The sequence below is a fragment of the Pan paniscus genome, chromosome 17, assembly GCF_029289425.2.
Source record: "Pan paniscus chromosome 17, NHGRI_mPanPan1-v2.0_pri, whole genome shotgun sequence".
NCBI classification, from domain to species: Eukaryota; Metazoa; Chordata; class Mammalia; order Primates; family Hominidae; genus Pan; species Pan paniscus.
Genome location: NC_073266.2, coordinates 79,385,419 through 79,408,748, shown reverse-complemented (window position 1 = coordinate 79,408,748; position 23,330 = coordinate 79,385,419). Strand labels below are relative to the sequence as shown.

The window sequence follows — 23,330 nt, the reverse complement described above, 5'->3', positions numbered from 1 at the left end:
AGTCAAGAACCTTGTTTCTCTCTGGGCTATGACAATGGTCTTGCTCACTTTCTGGCTTTCCCACCCCACTCCAGTTTGGAAAATGCTGTCACTCTTAGACCATTAGGCCGATTAATCCTTCATCCCCTCACTTAATAACTTTTAGTTGCCCTTGTGGGAGGAAGCTCATATTCTTCAGTTTTGCTTTTCAAGTTTTCCCCAGGTTGACCCCAAACTCCTTTCCAACCTCGACTTTTGCTCCGCCTGACTTTAAAACTGAACATTAGCTGGGATGGTTAATCCACTGTTGCCCAAAATGTTTTTCATTGCCTCTTTCTTATTCTAGCACATTCTGTGGCCTAAAATGTCCTCTTCCTTCCTCTGCCTCTATCCTATCATCGAAGCCTCAGTTCAGCTCTCAACTCTTCTGAAAAATTTAACTTGATCACATTAGCCTTTAGACATTCTTTATAATCCAAAGTTCTCTGGCAAAATTGCCTCCATCTCTCATTTCATTCAACATTCATTCATTCATTCTACAAAGGCCACTTGTCATAGATTGTCTTGTATTATCACCTACGATTGAAGTGTCTTTTTCTTTCTGTTTAATTGCAAAGAATAGAAATTCACTCAAGCTTGTTTGCATACAGGGAGGTGAATTGAAGAGATGTCCCAGGATGTCTTGTCATCAAGCCACATTTCCCAAGAGTTCCAGTGAATGGGACCCTTCCAGTTATCACTCACCCTGGACCTGCTTAGTGCAGGAGAGGGTTGGGGGCACAGTTCCTTCCAAGGGGGCCTGTGGCTGGCTGATGTAGCAGTTGTGACCTGCAATTAGCCTACAATGGGGGCAAAATCATGTAACAAAAAGCCTATTTTGTATTAAAGCATCAAATATCTCATGTAGTTTATTGAATACTGTATTGAAAGTGAAAAACAGATTGGTTGTATAGGCACTCAAAGAGATCTCAGTTCTCTTGCAAGCTCCTTAAAGATGACTGGATGAGGCTTTACACCACTGTGTGTTTGCCACCGTGTTTGTACACAGGAAGGGCTCAATAAACAAATCATTGGTGACTCTTTGACAACACAGAAAACGATTTTGACTTACAGTGATTTAAAGGAATTTTAGACCCTTTTAGCTTGAAGTCTTAAAGGAAGTTAAGAAGATAGAAACTTATTTTTAAGAGCTTCCCCTACTTGCATTAATAATGATTAAATGTTGAATCAAATTAGAATGACCAGGCTGCAGTGCGTATACCAATGTTTGGGAGGTGAATGTTCTCAATGAGGGTCATGATTCTAACAAAATTAGTTGTTACTCAAAGCCTGTTTTTCAACTTCCATTTGCCTCCTACTTTGCCCACAAAAAAAAAAAAAAAAAAAAAAAGAAAGCAAAAGAAAGCAAAAGAAAAAAAACCTCTACTTGGTGACATACAACAAGCAGCTTTAGGACTTGACAGCCTACCTACCAGGCCACCCCACAATCTAAAGGAGCAGGCATTGATGCCTGGATTTGTGATGACTGGGTGTAGTTGCCCACCGCTGACTGCCCCACCTGCGTTTATAATTAAAGGCTCCAATACCTTTGTGATATACATCTGTTTTACCTCCCTTCTTTTGATTTTGGAATACTCATTCACATGATAGAAACTCTTCTTTGATACTCAAAATGCTTGATCATTATGAGAGTGTTATTATGAAAGAGGGAAATATGTTCAGCTGCTTGAAGAAAATGACCAGAAATACATTAATATTAAAATAACGCTCTCGGCTGGGCGTGGTGGCTCACGCCTGTAATTCCAGCACTTTGGGAGGCTGAGGCGGGTGGATTACTTGAGGTCAGGAGTTCGAGACCAGCCTGGCCAACATGGTGAAATCCCATCTCTACTAAAAATACAAAAATTATCCAAGCATGATGGTGTGCACCTGTAATCCCAGCTACTTGGGAGGCTGAGGCAGGAGAATTGCTTGAACCTGGGAAGTAGAAGTTGCAGTGAGTTGAGATCGCACCACTGCACTCCAGCCTGGGCAAAAGAGCGAGGCCCTGTCTCAAACAAACAAGCAAACAAACAAAACACTCTCAGTTTGAAAGGTAGTGAATAGGGCTGAGATAAGTGTCTCAGGAACCAAGTATTTGTTGTGATATTCTTTTGCAGTTGTGTTGCTCTGGGGTAGGTTTGCAAATTGCTTCCTTGAAGATTAATAATATGAGATTAGAAGTGGTTGGTGAGCACATGGACAAATTTGTGTACTTTGGAGAATTTACCCCTTTTGTTGCATGAGACATAAGATTACTGCTATTTTAAGTGAGTAATAGTTAATTCAACCATGCAGGTAAAGAGGCGTCCTTAACTGGGATAAATAGTCCATCCGCTCCACTCCTTTACACTGGTACTTCAGAAACTGAAGGTACAGATCCATCCATTCACCTATGGTGGTGTGTAAAATAGCATTTGAAACACTGAGCATCAGGTATTTAAACCACTTATTGGGCAAACAATTGCATTCATTAAATGTATTTTGAATGGCCAGGCATGGTGACTCACGCCTGTAATCCCAGCACTTTGGGAGGCTGAGGCAGGCAGATCACCTGAAGTCAGGAGTTCAAGACCAGCCTGGCCAACATGGAGAAACCCCGTCTCTACTAAAAGATACAAATTAGCCAGGCATGGTGGCGGGCACCTGTAATCCTAGCTACTCTGGAGGCAGAGGCAGGGAGAATTGCTTGAACCTGAGAGGTGGAGGTTGCAGTGAGCTGAGATTGTGCCACTGCACTCCAGCCTGGGCGACAGAATGAGACTCTGTCTCAAACAAACAAACAAACAAAAAAAGAAAAGAATGTTGAATGCCTATGTTTTACCAGGCATAATTCTAACAAAAATCCCTGCCTTCTAGCTTCCTGTAGGTATTTAACTCATAATTAATTTGGTTTTCTGCTTTTTTTTTTGTAATGGCAAAGCTAAAAGGGTAGAGAATAAAAGAAATGTATCTGATATTCTCTCAATTCTTGATACCTTAGCATATATGCCTGCCTTACATGGCTCTAATTCAGGTAAGTCATTATGAACTGGAATTTTAAAAAGTAAGGTGGGTTTGGGTTTAAATTTCACGTCTGCCACGTGACCTGAGTGCACAAGGTCTGACTGAGCTTTGTTCTTCAGCTGCAAAATGGGGGAGAACCGACCTCATTTAGTTAGTGTGAGAACAGGAGAGACTTACATATAAAGTGCTTAGTGTGTTGCCCTCCACAATGTAAGACTAAATAAATGGCAGCTGTTGCTAACGTCCTTATATCCAGCATCTACTATCCACCAATCACTGGGCTCAGTTCTGGAAATATCGGGATGAATAGGCATGGTCTAATCTGAAGAAGCCCTTAAGCTAGCCAAGGAGGTGATGGCATCCAAGTAACTACAGCCTTCAGCGTTTACATGGGAGTTTCTTTTACCTGTCATTATTGTCAGAGTCTTTGGTTTGAAAGTCTGTAAAGCTTTCAGTGGCTCTGAGTTTAAAATGATAGGCCTTCTCAGGAGGAAGCAGGGAAAAAGCTGGAAGCAACTGGAGGAGAGGAGTCTGAGAAAGGGTTCTGAGCTAGCCCCCAGGCAACCTGAGTCTTCCTTAAAGGAGATGAGTCGCCTTTCTCCTGTGGCCTCACTCTTCCCAAGTGAAATGAAGGACATCCTCTTTCTCAGGGTCTGCTTTCTTGGGAGTAGAGTGACCCCCAGACTTGCCCATGACTAAGAGCATACCTGGGTCATGGAACTTTCCGTTTTAAAACAGTCCCAGAAAAATTGGGATGAGCTGGTCACCCTCCAGTCTTGTTCTGTGATTGTTGTTTGACATCCTGAAGCAGGCTTTGTAGAGATCTAACATTGTTAGTAGAGATACAACCATCCTACAAGAGAGGAGCAAACGGGGCAGAATAAGATGGGAAAAAACATTGTAGCCTTGTCAACCCCTTTATTTAGGAATCTGCTTTTTGGAATGGGATATTTATTATTATTAAAAAGAAGAGAACTGTTTAATAAAGGCAAAGAATCTAGGCTATACAATATAAATATAAAGTTAATGAAACCTTTTAGAAATTCTTCTTAAAAAGGGGTAGCCGCTTGGGGCCCGGTACACAGTAGACACTCAGTAAAGACTTATTGAAATGGTGGCATCAATTTATTCTTCAGAAATACTTTTGAAAGCTGCATAGAGAAGTGCAAGAGGCCTCTGAGACGTGCATTCCAGGACAGGTTGAGGGGCTGAACACTGTGGGCTTTGAACCAGTCTGCGCCTCACTCTTCTGGGCCCTTCCATCACTCATTTGAAAATGCATGCATCTAGATATGCCCTGGGTTTCCCGTGCTGGTATCTGAGTGTGTTTATGTATGAGCTGATGCTCTTCATGACTGTGTTTTTTTTCTTTCTGGTGGAACCGCGTGATGCTAGCAGACAAGTTGCTCTGTCTTTTGTTTGAAGCTAGGATGCCTCTGGAACATTCCTATGTTGAATACATGATGGTAGTGTGGGTTGGGTGGAGGGGGGCATTGTGTACTCAGCACCCAGTGTTTTCTTTCCAAAGATTCCAGAGGGTTTTCCTGATGAGTCTGTAATACCAAGTGGGGGTTGGGAAGGGAACCAGGCCTGGCTCCACCCTATAGCAGAGCTCTTAGAGATCTCAGGAGCTGGACTCCAATTTGCCAGCATTTCCTCTTTCTCTGAGTCTCCATTACTAACATGTGGGATTGATGGAGACTGATAAGGCCCTTAGCCAAGCCACCAATTCTTCTAGTATTTAGCTGATGCCTCAAATGATAACCCTTTGTGCTCTCTTTCTCCTTGGAACCTTAGCAAATTGCCAGCAACAGTGATTAGTTTGTTGGTTGCCAGTTCTGTAACCTCATGCACAGAGCACCTGAAGGCAATTGCCAGACACTTGCGTGCCTCTTTCCCATGTAATCATCATGCACACCAAGATACTGTGTTCACTGTGTTCCTGGCAAGCCAGATTTCTTCATAGTCTATTACTTCACTGAATAAAAAGGCAAATGACTTGTTTTTGGAAGGGGAATTTTATAGGCAAACAGAATGCATTTAATAAATTGCCTTTATTTTTACACACACAGTGCTAAATATTAGTACAAAGAGTTTGTTTCTCTGCAGATTAAGTACAGGCTAATCTATGTTTTGGATTTTGGATTTTTTTGGATTTTGTAATATTTGCATTACACTTAATATTCACACATTATATTTACTGGTTGAGCATTCCACATCTGAAAATCCAAAATCCAAAATTCTCCAATGAGAATTTCCTTTGAGTGTCATGTTTTCACTCAAAAAGTTTCTGATTTTGGAGCATTTCGGATTTCGGATGTTTGAATCCGAATGCTCAACCGTAGTTTACTTTTCTTTTTTCCAACAGAGGTGTCAGATCTATTAAAAATTAATTGTTCATAGACCCTACATCTTATAACAAAACAATAAGTTATTTAAGAATTGCATCTCAAGGCAGTCCACACTGTCCTATAAGAAGACTGTTAATTAACAAGGAAAAATGTCTTCTCTGAGAAGGAAATAAGAACATGTCAGATTTCACCCCAAATTTATTTCATCTTATTTGTAGAACTTGTGCGTGGAGATGCTAAACCCTCTCTTTGTGCTCCTTAAAATAACATTCTCTTGGGGGCAAATCTAGTTTGCAATGAAGATTGAAAAATAGATGCCATCTAGATAATTTAGAATTCCTTATAAATTAGGAAGACAGTGATAATCAATTTTGGATTCTAAACCTGAGTCAGCCTAGTTCTAGTTGCTTCAGCATTCATTTGATTTCATGTCTTTGACTATTGCAAAGGGCAACAGTATTAGCTTCTGTTACCGCTTTTAGTAAAGGTGAATGTGATTTTACTGAGACAGAAACCCTAGAAATGGGTTGTTTGCCTGCAATCTGCACTTCTCCTCTTCCCATCAGAGGAAGCAGTTCTGAACAGACTCATTGTCCTCTGGGTTCTGGAGTCCGCTTCCCTCATTTTTATTTCTCCCTTGAGATTCTGACTTGTAAAGAAACAAATTTCTTCCTTTTATGAGGCTTTTTAGTGCCAGGTGACTGGTGTCGTTCGATATAATCTATAGTACTTAACAGCTAAATACATTTTGTTTTCCCCAAGCTGATTACAGTGAAAATAAGAAAACGAGAGAGAGAAGGCCGGGTGCGGTGGATCACACCTAATCCCAGCACTTTGGGAGGCTGAGGTGGGTGGATCCTCTGAGGTCAGATGTTTGAGACCAGCCTGACTAATATGAGGAAACCCCATCTCTACTAAAAATACAAAAATTAGTTGGGCGTGGTGGCATGTGCCTGTAATCCCAGCTACTTGGGAGGCTGAGATGGGAGAATCGCTTGAACCCCAGAGGCGGAGGTTGCAGTGAGCTGAGATTGCATCACTGCACTCCAGCCTGGGTAACAAGAGTGAAACTCCATCTCAAAAAAAAAAAAAAGAAAACTAGAGAGAGAAAGACAACAGTTTGAGGGAGGAGGAGTGAGTAAAGAGAAGAATAAGGGTAAAGAATTGTGTAGGTGTATGGTATTTTCAAAATTCAGTTTCAGTCAAAATGAAGAACAACTGTTTACATGGTGGTGTTGGCTTCGTAATTAAAAACATTTTGCCTGATGCAAATTGAAGTTATTATTAATAATGTTTTACAAAATGACATGGAAATTTATCAGATATTTCCCTTTCCTAACTATCTTGGATTCCACAATGTATTTCATGACAACCAAAAGACAATTTGGGAGAGTGGGGGAGATAACTGTAGTAGAAATATAGTAGTAGATAGTGTTTATTAGACGCTTGGGTGCTTTCAGTTTAAAGTGCTTTAATCACGTTATCTGGGAGGCAGTGGAACTTGGAAAAGCCCGGTGACTTGTCCAAGGTTACGTGGCGAGTTTGTACTGGAGCTGGAACTGGGATATGTGACCCTGGGCAGGCTGGCTTGAGTCCTTCCTCTTAACTGCCTGTGAGCCACACTCACAACTGGGATTAGGGTTCAAAAGCATTTTGAAAACTGGTTCAGTGTAACGTAATTTAGGAAGAGATCTGAATTCTTTGCGGACCTGTCTTTGGGAACAAAGATGGACAATTTTGGCCACCCATCTGTTGAATATGTTTGATGTTGACTTAGAGAATGGGTTGTTTGATAGCTTGGGTGTCAAGTTTTGTTGGGAAATTTGCAGCAAGATTTCTGGCTATTACCCGAGTTTTGTCCTGTGCTAATTCAGGTTTCTGTGAAGTCAGGTGGTGTGAATTGTTTCTAGAAGGGCCACTTAATTGAACACCAGTGTATATAGTTATGTGAGAGATTCTGTCAGAGTCTGGGAGCTTAGGATTTTTCGGAATACACTTCTAAAAAGCTGTGAACAAAAAAAAATTTTTTTTTTTTTTGAGATGGAGTTTCGCTCTTGTTGCCCTGGCTGGAGTGCAGTGGCGCGATCTCGGCTCACTGCAACCTCTGCCTCCTGGGTTCAAGCGATTCTCCTGCCTCAGCCTCCTGAGTAGCTGGGGTTACAGGCGTGCGCCACCACACCTGGCTAATTTTGTATTTTTTCAGTAGAGACGGGGTTTCTCCGTGTTGGTCAGGCTGGTCTCGAACTCCTGACCGCAGGTGATTCGCCTGCCTCAGCCTCCCAAAGTGCTGGGATTACAGGTGTGAGTCACCGTGCCTGGCCTCAAAAAAATGTTTTTACAATCCTCCCTCCCTAGTTACTGTTTCTTCCTGACCCCATACCAGAAAGTGGAATAAATCATACCCTTTTGTATTCCCATTCCTTTGTGTAGTTCCCTTTCCCCGGAACACGCTTTCTCCCTATCCTTCCTCTCTGCCCTCCCGCAAAACACAGCATAATGATGGAAAGCTATAAGTACCATATATACAGTCGTCCCTCAGTATCTATGGGGCACTGATTCCAGGAACCCCCTTAGAAACCAAGATCCATGCATGCTCAAGTCCCTGATATGAAATGCCATAGTTTTTGCATATAACCTATGCACTTCCTCGTGTATACTTTAAATCGTCACTAGATTACTTATGAAGCCTAATACAATGTAAATGCTATGCAAATGTAATGTAAACATGATGTAAATGTAAACGCAATATAAATGTAAGTTGTTGTTATACTGTATCGTTTAGCAAGTAATGACAAAATGAAGAAGTCTGTGCACATTCGGAGTGGAGGTAACTATTTAGTATTATTTTTCCTGAATATTTTTGATCCATGGTTGGTTGAATCCACAGATGTGCAACCCAGATATGGAGGGCAGACTGTACTTTCTTCGATACTTCGTTCCCATTTTACTTGTCCTGTTGATCCTCCTCCAGCTCCCTCAGGCGGACTTACTTTCCTTTCCATTTGTTCTTTCTAATCCCACTTACCCTGTGTGTGAAAATTCTGCGTATGGTTGCCTCTCCAGCTCTAGTGTAAGTTCTTTAGCTGTAGGAACTGCTATCATTTGAATGTATGTCCCTCCAAAATTCATGTTGGAACTTAAACCACAAGATGATGGTATTAAGAGCTGGGCCTTTAGGAGCTGATTAGGCCATGAAGGCTCTGCCCTTGTGAATGGGATTAATGCCCGAAGAGGCTTCAGAGAACTGCCAGGCCCTTCCATTTCTTCTGCCACGTGAGGACACAACAATAAGGTGTCATCTTGGAAACGGAGGCCTCTCACTAGACACTGAATCCACTGGTGCCGTGGTCTTGGATTTCTCAACTTCCAGAACTGTGAGAAATAAATATTTATTATTTATAAATCACCCAATCACAAGTATTTTGTTGTAGCAGCACAAACAGACTAAGACAGAAATCTTGTCTTGTTCAGGAGTTTGGATCAATGAATGGAGGCTCAAATAAGCAAATGAACAAACAAGTGATTAACACGTGAGTTTGTTGGGATTGCTTAGGGTATATGTTAGTGGACAATGATGTTAGACCTGAGCATGGACCTGTGACTGCTGCAGAGGCTGGCTAGATGCTCACCAGAATCTCAGCATTTTGACCTCTGGGGCTGGATAATTCTTTATTGTGGGAAGACCGTCCTGTGCAGTGTGGGATGTTTAGTAGCATCCCTGGATTCTACCCACTAGGTATCAGTTGTCCCAGTTCAATCAAAGATGTCTCCAGACATTGCCAAATGTCCTCTAGGGGACAAAATTACCCCTAGTTGACAATCACTCGACTATACTACTTTCTGTACCTAGGTGGGGCCATGTGACTGGTTCTCACCAATGGGATGTATATGGAAATGAGAGGCAGTTCAGAGTGGGATGCCTTTTCTACCCTCGTTCTCTTTCTAATCTGCTGGTCAGTTTCAAGAGTCCAGGGGAGAAGTCTGAAGTCCTAGGATATGGCAGAAAGAACCTGGGTTCCTAAGAGACCTTGTGGAGCAGATGCTCCCTTGCCAAGTGTCATTGGAATACACTGTGAAGAAGAGAGAAACCATTACTGCATTTGGCCACTCAGATTTGGGGGTGTTCATTTTGGCAGTCTACTGTCTGACTTTCCCTGACATTTGGGATGAAGAGACTTTGCTGAAGCAGCCGTGCCAGTATTCCTGGTAGTGAGTAAAAATAGAGATTCCAAACACAAAAAAAGGGACAGATTTTGTTTGTTTTTTCTTGTGCAGCATCAGCCTTATTGCAATAATTCTTGTAATTTCTATATTTTGTCAGAAAATGAGATGATGATAATATTTGTTATCCCTGCCACCCTAATAATTTTGACGTGTGATTAACAAGCAGCTTTGAGCTATAAATACTTTCAGTAGAAAGTAATAAAACCTCAAGTGTACTGGCAGTTTTCATTTCACTGTGTATGTATGTGTGTCTGCAACACAAGTTCGAGTTGAGATATTTGTGGCAATTTATGTATAATGCATTTTAACATTTTTTGGGAACAGTGACAGATGTGGATACCCTGCAGTCACAGCTGTTTCCCACACCATTAATAAATAAATCACTGTATAATATGACAGTCTTTGAAATGGACTCTTATATGCTTAGTCCAGCTGAATGCCATGGATTAGTGTCCTGTAAAATGCTGAACCCAAGAACTTGCTTATCAGACTAAATTCAGTGCACCATTCTGAATTTATTCTGCTGCAATCAATTGTATTTGTCATTGTGTCTACGCAGAACCCCTGACCAAAATACGTAAGTCAAATGGTTTCATTTGGTGCCCATCTGGATGACAACAGCGGAGTTGTTTGTGGGAGACAATGGCTGTTTGTGGATGAGTCTTTTGATGGCTGGAAGCTTTGTGTTTGGTTCAGTGGTCTGTGTGCCTGTTCTATTTGCACAGGATTCAATCCTTTGTACAAAGAGCCACCCCAACTGAGTTTCACCATACCTGTCAGTCAAAATCCCTGTCTCCAGGAAATATAGCAAATCTGGCTTGAGGATACAATGGTCAAGTCTCTTTTTCCAGTAAATATCCTGCTAGGTGTCTTAACTTCCAAATATCTGAGTCTAGTGTTTTGTTCCCCCATATAAAGCATTTGCATAATAATGAGCATAAGACTGACACTTACGCCATGAATTGTGTGCCAGGCTCTAAGGGTTTTGCTTACAGTGCGTGCATACTCCTCACAGCAATCCTACGGGGTAGAGTAGACGGTTCTATTAATGTCTCTATTATATGGGTGAGGAAATTGAAGCACAGAGAGCCTAAATGACTTTCCTGAGGTCACAAAGCAAGTAAAAGCCAGAGCTGGGATTAGAACCCAGTCAAGACGTCTCCAGCATTGATGCTGTAAGCCACTGCAGTATGCTGCCACAGCCTTGTCATTCTGTTAAGGAGATGTGCTTTCTCTGAGATCTCCTGTATTTTCATGACTTCGACTAACATCTGTATATGATGCTTAAAAAGAGTTGTTGATATTATTGCTTATTTTTTTGTGTGGGCTGAGTGTACTTTCTCAACTTCATTGTCAGCTGATGCTCTTGTATCTTCCCTAACTCTTGGCATAATGCTTCCATGTCAGAAAGTAGTTCATTAGCATGTTGATTTGGTTATTTTTATACCAAGATGCTCCTTTAGAAGGTTACCCTGCAGGAGTAAGAACATGTGTACAAAGGGATGCAATTGCCAGGTGGTATAGGAATGAAATGGTAGTGGAATTCAGAGGATTCAGAATGCCTTCACAAAAAATGTAGTATTTGACAATGCCCGTGAAGGGTAGACAGTAATTATCTGGACACATGGCAGTGAGGAATGGCATTGGTGACAGCATGGGGGTAAGTGGCTCCTGTCTTCCAGACAGTGAGTAATGCTTTATGACTGGGACTGGTAGTATGGGAGTATGGGAGTAGGAATAGTATGAAAAAGGATTGGAAAGGTTGGTGGGAGGGGGATTTAGGGATTTATTTGACAGGAAGCCATTGATGGTTTGGGGACTGGAGGAGGATGTGGTCATAAAGCTGTGTTTTTAGAAGCTTAATCTGGCAGTCATCAATATGGATTGGAGCAGGAAGGGACGAAGGTGGGGAGACCATGGAGGTGGGTGGGGGAGGTCCAGAGATGTAATGAAGACCTGAGCCCTTGGGGAGGGTGGCAGGAATGGGAGGGTGAATCAATGCAAGAGACATTTCAGAGACAGAGCTAGTAGCAGTTTGGAGATTAATTGAATGAGTGGTGAGACATACACAGGTTTTTAAGTCTGAGGTATTGGGTAAATAATGGTAACGGATATAAAATTGCAGGGAAAAAAACAGATTTGGGAGAAATTAAGAGTTTGCTTTAGAAGCAGCATTGAGTGGACAGTTCAGAGCTGTACCTTCGTGGGTAATCCACGCCCAGATGGTCATTATGAATGTGAGGCTTAAACACCTTGCCACCAGGGAGAGAAGCTCTCTAAAGAGCTGACCATGTAAAGGCATAGGTCTGAAGGGTTGTAGGAACGAAGAAAAAAAATTTGTTTACTGGAACAGAGGACACTTGCATGCACTGACAATTAAATTTGATGTCTTATTAAATTTGATGTCTTATTTAAAGTTAGGATGTAGCTTAACTTATATTTATTATTCCCAAATTGGTTATGATTTCAACTGGATTTAAAATATTGAAAAGATTTTACAGACGGTGCTTAAGGACTGTTCCATATAGGACCCTGTCTGGAATATTGGGAATCTGGTTGGAAGATCCCTTCTCATACAAATTGGTTAACTCATTAGCCTCCAGGTGTTACCCAAGTTGTTGCCTCATTTAGAATGCCTGCCTTCCCTTTCTTCCTCTATCCTTCTATTCAAACTCTAACTCTTCCTTCAATACCCTGTTCAGATCCCATCTCTGAATCCCTGATTCCAACTGGAAATGGCCTTTGCTGCCTCCAACATCTTGCAGACCATGGCATATCCCAGGGGATGGCCAGGTGCTGGCCGGTGATGCAGGTGGGTCTTTGAGGGCTGGGCTTGTTCATCTTTGCATCTCAAGCATCTTACTTATTTTTTTTTTCACCAGGTCAGCATAAAGAGTGTTTAAGGTCTGTACCCAATAAAGCTAAACTTCATCTAAGTTGTAAAAAACCCCAGCTGAAATAAAATACACTATGGAAATGACTTCAATATCCTGAAAACACAATAGCTAAGAACCAGACTGGGATTAGATACCCCACTATGCTTAGCCCTAAACCCAAGTAGTTAAATTAACAAAACTATTCACCAGAGAACTACAAGCCACAGGTTAAAACTACTTGGCGATGCTTTATATCCTTCTAGAGGAACCTGTTCTATAATTGATAAACCCCGATATACCTCACCATCTCTTGCCACTCAGCCTATATACTGCCACTTTCAGCAAACCCTAAAAAGGCCTTAAAGTAACCATGAGAACTGTTATGTCTCTTACTAGTTCTGCCTCCTTAAGGACTGTGGTGATCTAATGCTTTTTAAAATAGTCCCACATTATTTTGAATGTGATTTCTTCAGTGGTCCTGGTTGGTTGATTGAGGGCTCTTTCATCAAGAAACATTCTTTCCACTCTGTGCACGCTAACTACACTTTGGTAGCTGAATCCTGTATCTGTAATCAGAAATACAATATGTTGGCTATCACCAGTGACTTGGTTTATATTTGTCTGCTCTTCAAAAGACATTGACTACCTTGATGGATTCTTCTGTTTGGTCAGTTCATGCGCTGTTAAACTGTGGCAGCGAGGAGGTAATATTAGGGGAAATTATTATGTCATTTTGCCTTTGGTTTTACCTAAGATGTCAGGGTAGCTTTTCAGGAACTGAAATATACTCAAGCCTAAACAAGTAAAATAGTAGTAAAGTATGAAATTAGTTTTTATATTTCTAAAATTAAATTAATTAGACAAAGTACACTTATTATAGTATGAAGAATGATCATGAATAAAGAGATTGAAACTATGCTTAGTAAGATAGATTAGGAAAATACTTTAGAGGATGCAAGGGGTTTACTTTTCCTTTTATGAGATTTGTTTACTAATAAAATTTCATCTCCATCAGCCTCAACAAATGCCCAGTAATTAGTACCGATTAGCTAAGATCTGCTACCCTGGACTTGGACTGTTCCATTTTCTCAGAAAACAAGTCCACTTTCCTTGGGTTGTGGGGAAAGAAGTGTTATTTCCTCAGAAATATGTCAGGTAAACTGATGTTCATAACGGACTTTTAAACAATTAGAGTTCACTATATGGGCAGAAAAAGAAACAAATGGTGGTGGTAACCCCACTGCTGTAAGATGTGAGGCCTGCCCGTGTTTAAGAATGGAGACTGAGGCTGGGCGTGGTGGCTCACGCCTGTAATCCCAGCACTTTGGGCGGCCGAGGTGGGTGGATCACCTGAGGTCAGGAGTTCAAGACCAGCCTGACCAACATGGTAAAACCCTATCTCTACTAGAAATACAAAATTAGCCAGATGTGGTGGCGTGCCTGTAATCCCAGCTACTTGGGAGGCTGAGGCAGGAGAATCGCTTGAACCCAGGAGGCGGAGGTTGCGGTGAGCTGAGATAGCGCCATTGCACCCCAGCTTGGGCAACAGAGCGAAACTCTATCTCAAAAAACAAAAAAAAAGAAAGAAGACTGCAGAATTTTGAGTACAATTTTAAATATCTCTGATATTTGTACTTGTGTCAGTTAAAAAAATTGCTAATATACTTGGCAATAATTAACTTTTAAGCATTTTGTGAAATTCTGCAGAAGTTACCCAATTTCATTCTCATAATAATTAGGAGTAGGTTCTGTCTTTGCCCTGTATTTTTTGATGGGCAGACAGAAAGCACAGTGAACTTTAGTAGCTTGGTCAAGATTGTGCTAGCAAGTGGCAGAACCGGGACAGAACCCCAAATCTGGTAAGTAGAAGCATTCATATGTTGTAGTCCATTAAAATATATTAATCTTTCAAAATTTTGCAGTAAGTTATTGAAAAGTACCAACAAAAGGAAGCTATTATCAGAAACAAAATAAACTAATAATAAACATCTTTAGAGTAATTATTTGCTCACTACAAAAATGAGCATGGCATTAAAAATGAAATACTAAAAATTTTAGAGTTTTAATTTCAGTCATGGTGTACTTTAGTAATAATAGAGTTGTAAAATCTTATTATGACTGTTTTGTTTCTATACCAGAAATTCATCTGGAAATTATAGCACAACAAATAGCTGCGAAAATCATGATGGTAGTCATTATATCAATGACATAGTTGTGGAAGAAGAGAATAATGAGGTTATTTTGAGGGAAGTCCACTACAGTAGAATAGCAAATGCTTTTCAAGTGTAGGGCAAGCCAGAAGGGAAAGAGGCCTAACTTTGGGTTTATAATATATCATGAAAATTGGGGGTTGGGAGAGGGGCGTGGTTTCATGAATATTTGGTGATTAAAAATTGGACTGCAAGGAGTTAATTTCGAATTTTTAACCAGACATTTTCAAGCTTGTTAGCAATAGTTTTGGCTCTGATAGTAAGATTTTTAAATTTTTAAACAAGCATTGTTAGTCTCTAGCCTGTTGCTCTATGAAGTTTCCACCTCTAGGACTGGAAGGAACTTCAACGATCAGGTTTGCTACCTGATGTGGTTTGGATCTATGTCCCCACCCAAATCTCATGTTGAATTGTAACCCCCAGTGTTGGAGGTGGGGCCTGGTGAAAGGTGATTGGATCATGGGGGTGGATCCTTCATGATGGTTTAGCACTATCCTTTTGGTGCTGTTCTCCTGATAGAGTTCTCACGAGACCTAGTTGTTTAAAAGTGTATAGCACCTCCTCCAACCCTTGGTCCTGCCATGTAAGATGCCTGTTCCCATTTTGCCTTCCACCATGTTTTGTAAGTTTCCTGAGGCCTCCCCAGAGCCGAGCAGATGCCAACATCATGCTTACTGTACAGCCTGCAGAACCGTGAGCCAATTAAGCCTCTTTTCTTTATAAATTACCCAGTCTTAAGTGTTTCTTTATAGCAATGTGAGAACTGACCCATATACTGCCCTTAATATAGGATCCTTTCTTGGAGGCTCCCTCACAAGTAGTTTTAGTTGTTGCCATGAAGATATGTACCTATCAGAGGCTTACTACCTCTCAAGTAAATTGCTCTTATTTTATAGTTGTAAAACCTGAGACTAAAAGAGGTAACTTGATAGACCAAGGGCTCTGCAGCTCCAAGGTGGGCCATGAGTTGTCCCTACCAGAACAAGCCAGGCTGTTCATGCTCCAAAGCCCAGCCTTACCTTCTGAAGGCTCGGCATCAGGATACCATGAACCACTGCCATACAATCCCACAACCTGCAGAATAGCCTGGTTTTTACCATGAGAGAGTCATTTCTTAATGATATGGTGAAAACAGCATGAATTTTGTTCATTTGGTCGGCTGAGGGCAGTAACCCTTCTGTTTATTATCAGCCCTGTGATCCTAAGTAAATTACTCATCCTTGCTGACCCTCTGTGTTCTGGGTTAAGATGAGACCAGTAATATCTATCTCGAGAGGTCATGGAGATGATGAATCCTGGTAACTTGATGTGTTGGAGCACTTGCAAGGTATCTGGTGCTGTTTTAAGTATTGTATATGTGTTACCTAATTCTCAGAATAGTAGTCTAAGGTGGGAATCCAGAGGCAGGCCCAGAGGAATGAAATGATGTGTCTGAGTCCAGAAGCTGGTAGGTGGACAATTCAGGGTGAATCAATTCCCTTCTGTTTTTTTTTTTGGCGGGGGGAGGTGGGTGGGGGTGGGAGGTGGTTCACTTTCTGTGAGTCCTATCCTAAACTGGCAGTGCCCTTGTGAAGGTAACATGTACACACCTCCGAGAGGTTGTAGTAGCCAATGATTTGAATCGAAGCCTAAGGTAAAAGCCTCTATCAGAAAATACAAATGCTTCTAGTAAATTCTAGTAACAGCCTCTCTGGGAAGCAGGTGCAGGGCCTTGGGGTGCCATTATCAGGATGGGGTCGGGGATGTCTGATGGAGGGAATATGGAAAAGACTAAGGTGGCACATTATCTAGACAGCTGGGCTGAACTGATTTGGGGCTGGAATCATGGGTGCAATGTGTGTGATGGGTTAGGAGTCAGGTGGGCATCAGAGGTTGAGAAGGAGTTAGGGGAACAGAGAGAAACAGGGATGCTGTGTCCCCTGAACTGTTTTGCCTGGACTGGAGCTGGAGCCTTATGTGGGTTTCACTTCATTTCTTCCTGGGCCCAAAGAAATGAGGTCCATAAACCATAGTAGGAAAATAGGACCTCGATCCTTTTTCTTTCTTGATTAACCTTGAAAGAACTCCCCTTCTCCCTGCATCCAAAAGAAGAGGAAGAATGCCCTGATGGAAAACCTACAGGGGGTAGCTTTCAGAGTTCATGCTTGGCCAAGAGGCAAACAGCATAGCAGGCTTTGGAACCGCAGAGTCGGCAGGGATTTGAAGCCTTCTCTCGAGGGACAGCAAGCTAGTAGGTAAGGTGACAGGCGTGGTCTCCTCTTTCTTCCTGGGGTGGAAAAAAACCGGAGCAGGGGACAGCCCAGAGTGAGAAAATACCACGTGGGAGATGAGGACAGGAAATGCATCAGACATGAAGATTTCCATGCCTGTGTGTGTTTACAGTAATCAATCCCACCCTCAGAGGCTGGGATCAGGAGAGCCTGTTTCTCTTTGGAGTGCGGAGGCCACGTCACAGCTGCAATTGGATTTGACCACCAAAAGCTCCCTGCTGTGCTTTCCACACCCCCACCCCGACACAGCTTCTTTATAATCCTAAAAGCAGGGTATTCGTGATAAATGTGGGTGCAGGAACGTAATATTTCCATGTTTTCAAATTATTTCTTTCCAAGAGAGCGTGAGGTTTGGAATAAATGGAAATACTTTTTTATGGTATAACAAGTTATATGGTGACTTGCCTGTCTTTTCCTTCATGGATAAAAATCAGAGTCAACAAGCCCAATGTAAAAGCCTCTGTCAAGGAATACAAATGCTTCTAGCAAATCCTAGTGACACTGTTTCTTTCATGGTTTCCTGTCCAAAGTACATCTGCTTATAAACTTTCTCATTTTTGTTTACATCATTGTTGTGCCAAGTTCATGGATGCATAAAAGCTGAGGAAGTTGGTGGGTAAGTGGCTTGTCTGAGTTTATGAAGATGATAAGCTTCCAGGTGTGTGCATGTGTGTGCGTGCGTGTGTGTGTGCCCACTCAGTTACATGAGTTTTCCTTTTCATTCATTTAGTGGACATTCATTTACTTTGAAGTTCCTTCTAAAACCTGTACTTATTCTAATGATCTGTGGTGTCTTCCCGGCACCCTCCTGGATCAGCTAAGTTCTTGATGCCAAACTTTGCTGCATCCTTTATTGAAGGTGTGAGTGTAAAGTAAACCTAAACAAATGGAAATAACACAAAAGTTTGTGTTCCTTTATCAAGTGGGTCTCTGGGTGTTCACCTTTAGTGCCGTCTGTGGTGAGGTGACAGGGCATTCCACATTTAGTTCTTTTCCAGTAACAGAATCTCTTGTCAGGTGCAGGAGACAATACCTCCATGGCCCATGTTTATTTGGAAGTAGGGGTTGTTTTTATGTATCCTAAAAGATGAATCTTGGAGACCAGTTTTCTTTGAACACTTGAGTTGCTTGGAAGTATGATTGGAAGAAGGCCCCTGACAGCTTTTGACCCCACCTAGTGATTTTGTGGAGTTAGCAGTTGAAATCTGAGGATAGACATTCCCTATTTCTTTGGATTTTACTAATTAGGCTTTTGTGGTCAGTGAAATGATTAAGACTGGGCTTTCCTTTAGCTCATCCTACTTAGAGAGACATGGTGAACTTAGGAAATTTTATATAACAATCGAGATTACCTCTGAGATGTTAGAATATTCTCAGAATCTTTTCTGATAACCTCAAATGCTTATAAAAACCTGTGTTCTTACACATGGTGAATGCTTTTTAGTTACTCTAATCATGAAGCTGGGAACCCTAAGAACCTCAAGTATAGGCAATTTATTGTCCATCTGATTTTAAGTCATCTATGAAGATGTGTGGATGCTGCTGGTCTTTTTGCGCTGTTGCCTTTGTAATGCCTGCTCCTGACTTGACTACATGCTTCCCTGCTCTGTCTTTCTGCCACATAACTACAAGGCACACTACTGATTTATGCTTTTCATTCATTTCCTGGACATTCATTTACTTTGAAGTTCCTTCTAAAACCTGTACTTATTTTTTTTTATTTTATTTTTTTGAGACGGCGTCTTGCTTTTGTTGCCCAGGCAGGAGTGCAATGGGCGATCTTGGCTCACTGCAACCTCTGCTTCCCGGGTTCATGAGATTCTCCTGCCTCAGACTCCTGAGTAGCTGGGATTACAGGTGCCTGCCACGACGCCTGGCTAATTTTTGTATTTTTAGTAGAGACGGGATTTTACCACGTTGGCCAGGCTGGTCTCAAACTCTTGGGTAATCCACCTGCCTTGGCCTCTCAAAGTGCTGGGATTACAGGCATGAGCCACTGTACCCGACCTAAAACCTGTACTTATTCTAATGACCTTGGTGCCTTCCCAGTGCCCTGCAGGATCAGCTGAGGGGTGGCTGGGCTGGGTTTACCTCTGTCCTGTGGTCTCTGAACTGATACTGAGCAGTGTAGCTGCTCTTGAGACTTGGAAAAAGCTAGGAGGAAAAGAGAAATATTGGGACATATTTTTAACATGCTTTTAAACATCCCTGAAACATAACACAGATATATGCTGTAAGTCTACAGCAACACCCGAAGGCCAACCTCTACGTGGGTAACTTGTTCTGAATGCCTGTGCTGGCTACGAGGAAAATGACTGGAGAGAGGAGCCAGGAAAAGCCCAGCTGCACACATTACCATGAATCTCCTCGGACAGCTTTCTAAGTGAGGAGCTGGGGTATCTGAATTGCCCCTAGGAGGCTCGTTAAGTTCTAAGAAGGTGAGCAAAATTGATTTAATATATTGTTTGTGTTAGCTAGCATATTCGTTTAAGGTTAAATTTACATAATAGTAAAGTTGTATTTTTATGTGCATTTTGGGTATTTTTATGGTACAGTGGGGGTTCCTTACAGAATTAGTGTGCACTGGACATTCGTGGCCATTTTATAGGATTTAAGAGCAGTATTTTACATTTTAAATGATTACTGTGAATTCAGTTGTTATTTTTATTTTTCCTGCTGCATTGCTGGTAATATCTAGGTTTATCTGATGCTGAGTTTATAGTCAGAATTGTATCCCAGGATGGTGAGGCCGGTGATGTGGAGAGTTCAGCCTGGTTTACATATGGTTCACCCTGGGTTGGGGGTTGCCATAACAGTTTCATCAATAGTGGGTGCTCTCCCTCCTTAAAATGAAAAAAATAAAAAACAAAACAACCAAACTCCTTTCAAATATCTCTTTGCCCCTGCTCCCCCTCCTCCCGGGAAACAACTATAAAAACCAGACTGAGCTGAAGATTCAGTTTGTCATCTCTTTTTTTTTTTTTTGAGATGGTGTCTCGCTCTGTCGCCCAGGCTGGAGTGCAATGGCGCAATCTCCTCTCACTGCAACCTCTGCCTCCCAGGTTCAAGTGATTCTCCTGCCTCAGCCTCCCGAGTAGCTGGGACTACAGGAGCATGCCACCATACCCAACTAATTTTCTGTATTTTTAGTAGAGATGGGGCCTCGCCATGTTGGCCAGGCTGGTCTTGAACTCCTGACCTCAATTGATCCACCTGCCTCCCGAAGTGTTGGGATTACAGGTGTGAGCCACCGCACCCGGTCCCCAGTCTCTTTGTATTTGCCATGCATGGGTAACTCTTGAGTTCCCACCTCTTGCTGATTTAAAATCTGCCACAGGCTTTCTTCCTACTTCAGCTGGCGAGCATCTAGGTGTTCTCCCCTCACTTGATTGCAATGTTTGATGTTTGGTGAGAAAAAAAATTCCTGATGTGCAGTGTTTAATAAGCCCACATAAGCCCCTTCCCATCCCTCCACCCCTGCTTATAAGGGATCTAACAGTCATTTTGGGACAAGCCCCTAAGTCTGTTTTTTTTTGTGTTGTTTTGCTTTTTAAAGTTTCACTGATGATTTGCCTTAGTGCATTCCTTGGTGCCAAAGCTATGGGCTGTCTTGTCATGTGCTGCTCAGCGGTGGAGACAGCGGGCAACTAGGGGAAAGCCAGAGCTGCTGCTTTGAGGTCATACCCCCAGTGTCACCACCAATGTTGGGAGGAAGTAGTGAATGGTTGATGAAGGGATGAACATGTCACTGTAGGAGCACACAGCAGGGAGAGGAGACATGGAGGAGAAGCACAGGGAATACCATGTGCAAGTAACTGATGGAGATAGAGGGCAGATGGAGGGCATAGGTTGGATGAGGCTGGAAACGTAGCCAAGTCACCAAAGGATGCGGAGGCCCTGCTGGGGTGTGTGGCCTCACTCTTGGTACTAAGGAGCCATGGGATGGCATGATCAGGTGGCTCAAAGCACAGAAACGCGGGCCGAGAGTGTGGATGTGAATCTTGTCCTCGCAGATTCTCACTCTGTAGCTTGGGGTAGTGTTTGAACATCTTTGCTGCCAGCTCCTGGTGTGTAATAAGAAGACAATGAGGGTGACTTCCTCAAGTTGTCCTGAGGATAAACGAGTCCCCGTGTATAAGGCATCTGGTGGGGAGTAGCCATCCATGGGGCTACCTGGGCCCGACTCGCTGTCTAGAAGCAGTAGGTTGGATGGTTGGTACTGGGGAGAGATGAGAGGCAGAGAGAACCTAGTTTGCTGGGCTTTGTGATGATTTGGGAAGGGGTTACCACAGGGGGTGGGGCCCTGTGCCACTCAGCCCTCCAAATTCCCTTGGAGGTGGGAGTATATGGCCAGGAATATTCCTGCCTGTTCCTCCACGCAGCCATAAGAATGAACCCAGGCAGTGGGAGGAATAGACCTGAGAGAAATTTTAGGAGGCAGAATAACCAGGGCTTGGTGAAATTTAAGAAGCCTTATATCATCTGTTGGACAACATGATGACTCTAGTGCCTGATTGTTCTAACAGGGAGATATGTAATTGACACTCAGCTGACTAGCCTTCCTTGCAAACTAAAAGAAAATAGGCATTTAAAAAAATGTTTTTAAGCAGATTTTTTGTAGATTTCTTTGGGGATTGGGACAGCTGTCACGGGAATATTTGCCTTCAACTTAAAGTGAGTTTCCTTGGAAGTCCATTGGGCTCTATGTCTAAACTCTAATGTTCAGAAAATTCTTTTCTGAGGTACAAAGTATTAGTCCATTGTGAAACTCTCTGTGGCAACAGAGACTCTAAACTAAATTCCACTACGGGATGGAAGCTGCTAGCAGGGGATTATCTAGTACTCGGATTTAGGAAGTTTGCAAAAACAATTCAGCAAAGTCTATAAAGGCAATGGGGGACAAATAATATTGCGTTTTTTGTGCTGCCAACCAGGTTTGTCACATGGATTAGTAATTTAGATAGGAACAGCCATGAATCACTGCTTAGAGTTTTGTATTTAATTTTATCCTGGAAGAAATTTCCTTTCAAATTCTCGAGCTGTAGTTATTAATGAATTAAACATTATGAAACCCAGAGAACTACTAATTCATTTTGAAATAAGTAGACATTTAAGTCTGAAGAAGAAACCTTACATTTTTTCAGTAGTGTTTAATATTTTCAAGCTGACAAAATGTGGCATGGCATTTTGTAGATGTGGTTTCCCCAGAATGATTATTGGTAGGTATCCAAGTATATGTGCCGGACAATTTGGCTGCAGGTTCTAGGGGTATGATATTGTGATATAATAAGAAATATATATATTTGGTTTTCATCCTCCATTTCCTGGTACTGAGCTCCTAAAACCCTTGTAATTTCCTGGGTGATAGAGGTTAGAGGAATATCTTTTGTTTTTCATCATAAACTCCTTTTTTTTTTTTGAGATGGAGTTTCCCTCTTGTTGCCCAAGCTGGAGTGCAATGGCACGAGCTCAGCTCACTGCAACCTCCGCCTCTTGGGTTCAAGTGATTCTCCTGCCTCAGCCTCCTGAGTAGCTGGGATTACAGGCACGCGCCACCACGCCTGGCTAATTTTTTGTATTTTTAGTAGAAACGGGGTTTCACCATGTTAGCCAGGCTGGTCTTGGACCTCAGGTGATCCACCTGCCTCGGCAGGCGTGAGCACTGTGCCCGACCATAAACTCCTTTCAACCATACCTTAGCTTATGCTAATGAGATGACTCTTGGTGGGCTCTTAGCTGGCCTCAGAGTGCCAGCTGGTCGCCAGAGGAACCAACTCTGTGATTAGAGGGTTGTGACTTTCAGCCTCATCCCAGACCTCCTGGTAGGGAAGAAGGGCGAAAGAGGGAGTTAGTCCCCAGTGGGCAATGATTTAATCGACCATGTCTACACAGCGAAGCCTCCATCAAACCCCTAAGTGACAGGGTTCTGGTCGGTGAACACTTGGAGGAGCTGGGGGAGGGTGACGCCTCCCAAGAGGTCACGGAAGCTCTGTGCACCCAATCTTGCCCTGTGTATTTCTTCCATTTGGCTGATCTGAGTTGTATCCATTATCACAAACCAGTAATAGCCATAAACTGTTCCTGAGTTCTGCCAGCCATTCTCAGAGAGTTCTGCTAGCCGTTCTCACAAGTTACTAAACCAGAGAGGGGGTTGTGAGAAACCCCACTGATAGCCAGTCAGTTAGAAGCACAGGAGGCCTGGGACTTACACTTGGTGTCTGAAATGGGGGCAGACTTGTGGGGCTGAGCCCCTGACCTGTGGGGTCTGTGCCGACTCCGGGTAGTTAGGGTCAAAATGGAATTGAATTCTGGGACACCCGATTGTTGTTGGAGAGTTGGAGACTTGGTTGTTGAGGTGGCAGACACCCATGTGTT

The 23,330-nt window shown here is 42.4% G+C and overlaps 1 protein-coding gene across 2 annotated transcripts in view; it reads left to right on the top strand.

The window, feature by feature from the left end:
- RNF152 (ring finger protein 152) overlaps positions 1 to 23,330 on the top strand; it is an 82,031-nt gene that overhangs the window by 7,003 nt on the left and 51,698 nt on the right. The window contains exon 1 of one of the 2 annotated variants that reach the window (XM_063597351.1): positions 18,106 to 19,393. The exons of the other annotated variant lie outside the window; for it this stretch is intronic. The gene's annotated coding sequence lies outside the window, so the exon portion shown is untranslated. Of the gene's footprint in view, positions 1 to 18,105; positions 19,394 to 23,330 lie in introns of those variants that run through there. 2 annotated transcript variants of the gene reach the window in all.